Source organism: Balaenoptera physalus (assembly GCF_965194825.1).
Source record: "Balaenoptera physalus genome assembly, chromosome: 7".
NCBI lineage: Eukaryota > Metazoa > Chordata > Mammalia > Artiodactyla > Balaenopteridae > Balaenoptera > Balaenoptera physalus.
The window spans coordinates 17929153-17931535 of record NC_138886.1 but is presented as its reverse complement, the minus strand read 5'-3'; the positions used below and the strand labels follow the sequence as shown (position 1 = coordinate 17931535).

Below are 2383 nucleotides of genomic sequence, written 5' to 3'. Positions count from 1 at the left end.
GTAAGGCTTTCTTCCCTGCCCCTCCCCACCTGCCCAGACGTCAGGAAAGAGGATGGGCCTGAGGTTACCAAGGGGTCAGAAGAGCACTGGAGATAAAATCGGAATATTCCACACTCGATTCTGTCAGCTGCATGACCTGGTACAGGTACTTCTTCCTTTCTGGCCCTCAGTCTTCCCATTTAAAGAATGGGAGCATTGGCCTCTGGTGTGGTTATGAGAACAGAGCTGCAGAGTCACCATGTCTTAAGTTAGACTGCATCCCAGCTCCTTACTAATGGTGTGACCCAGGCCCATCCCCTAACCTCCCTGAACCTCAGGACGTGTTCTGTAAAATGGGGATGTTGGTAGCCATGTCATGGGGTGTGTGTGACAACTAAATGAGATAGTGCAACTAATGCGCTTGCACAGACCCTGGCCCTGGAAAGTGCTCAACAAATGGTAATTATTGTTCTTGTTGTTGTCGAAATTTGTCATTTCTCATCTGAATCCCCAAGAGGCCAGCCTCTCTGGCCCAGGGGGAGGGTGCTGAGGCCTTACATTTGAACAGATTTCAGTTCCCATACAGAAGTCTTCCAGCCCCCCAGTGGCTCCTTGGCAACTCCACCAAAGGATGTCTTGGCATACCCCAAAGGGGATGGCTGGCTCTGGGGTCAGAGGTAAGAGGCCCAAAGACCTGTTCTGGCCTGGAGATCCTGTGTGACCACAAATCCAGCCTCAGTTTCCTTGTCTAAGAAGTACAGATCGGGACATCCCTGGCGGTCCAGTGGTTAAGACTCCTCGCTTCCACTGCAGGGGGCACAGGTTAGATCCCTGGTCGGGGAACTAAGATCCCGCATGCCGTGGCCAATAAATAAATAAATAAATAATAAAATAAAAAGTACAGATCTTCTAGCCCTGTCCTAGAAGACTCACATAAAAATGGCTTCAAGACTATGTAGAGCTGCATTAGCACATATCTTCTGAGCACCTGCCATATGGTTTGACCAGTCCTGGGCACAGAAGACATAAAACATGGTCCGACCCAGGAGTTCACATGTTAGGAGAAAACAGAATCCTAGAGGCATAATTAGAACTCAGTGGACTAAGCAGAGACATCACAGAAGTATGGAGATTGTGAGAAGCAAAAGGAGGAGCCCCTGTTCTGGATTTGGGGGTCACGGTCAGAGCAGCTTTCTTGGAATAAGTAACACTTCTCCTCTGGGGGGTTGACTTGTAAACAACTGCATCCTCTACAAATACATAGGATTGTTTACTCTCTCCATTTCCAGTGTGGGCCCTGAGGGCTTGAGAACCTAGAATGTTAGAGCCCGAAGGATTCGTCAGTGAAGTGCTATTCTTACCGATGTGTTTATGAAAAGACACCAAAGGCAAGACTGGGGAGAAACGAGCCCGGGGTCCCCTAGCCTGTTAGTGTTGGAGCTGGGTCCAGAATCTGAATTCTTAACTTCCCATTTGGGGCACTTGCTGACAACCTCCTCGCCAGCCTCCTCCTTTCTCTCTCTCTCACACTCTCACACACACACACACACACACACATGCACGCACACACACGCTTGTCCAGCAGAGCACACCTGTGGCCCCTCACCCTCCCCTCCTGCCAGCTCCTATAAAACAGGAAAACAGAGCAGCTTGGCTTCAGCTGTAACGTGTACAAATACACGCAGCAAAGTTTCCAAAGGGATACGGATAGTGAGGGACAGTGAGAGCCTTTCAGGGTCTGGCAGGTTTACGGGCGGACGCCAATTAAAAAGCACACCCCACACAGAGCCCATGGGTTTTGTTTGGCTGCGGCCTTCTTTCCAGAACCTTCCTGTGCGGCACTGATGGTGCAGACTGGAAGGGCCACTGTTCTCAAGGGGTCCTGGGCATTCACGTGCTTCCCAGGATCCTCCCTCAGGATCCCCTCATTCTAGGCATCAAGCTCGATTTTGCTGGATGAACATATACTTTGCTCTGAGCTAGGCCCAGTGAAAGGCTCTCAGGTACAGAGAGAATCCTGCCCAGTCCACGCACGTGCATTCCTCATGGTCCTATGGGGGACAATGACACTGAGTGAGGAAAACGCTGGAATGGAGGCAGGGAATCCTCGCCATAAGACCCCAGAGGAAAGAGTTACCAACTCCCTCTGGCAGAGGCAAAAGGTCTCAGGGAGTCAGTGAAAGACGTTTCAGCTGGAGATGCCCAAGCTGGAAGGGCGTTGCTAAGATGGGATCAGCATATGCAAAGGCTAAGAAGGAAGGTGTGAGAGGGCATTTCTGGGGATTTTTCAATGCGGCTGCAGAGTAGGGTGTTGAGTACAAGAATGACAACAACAACTAACACTTACATAGTACTTGTTACATCCAAGTACTATTCTAAATATCTGACATATGTGGACTCATTT

At 49.9% G+C, this 2383-nt stretch overlaps 1 protein-coding gene across 5 annotated transcripts in view; it reads left to right on the top strand.

Moving 5' to 3' along the window:
* Positions 1–2383, top strand: part of PAPPA (pappalysin 1) — a 310893-nt gene that overhangs the window by 280607 nt on the left and 27903 nt on the right. The gene's annotated exons all lie outside the window — the stretch shown is intronic.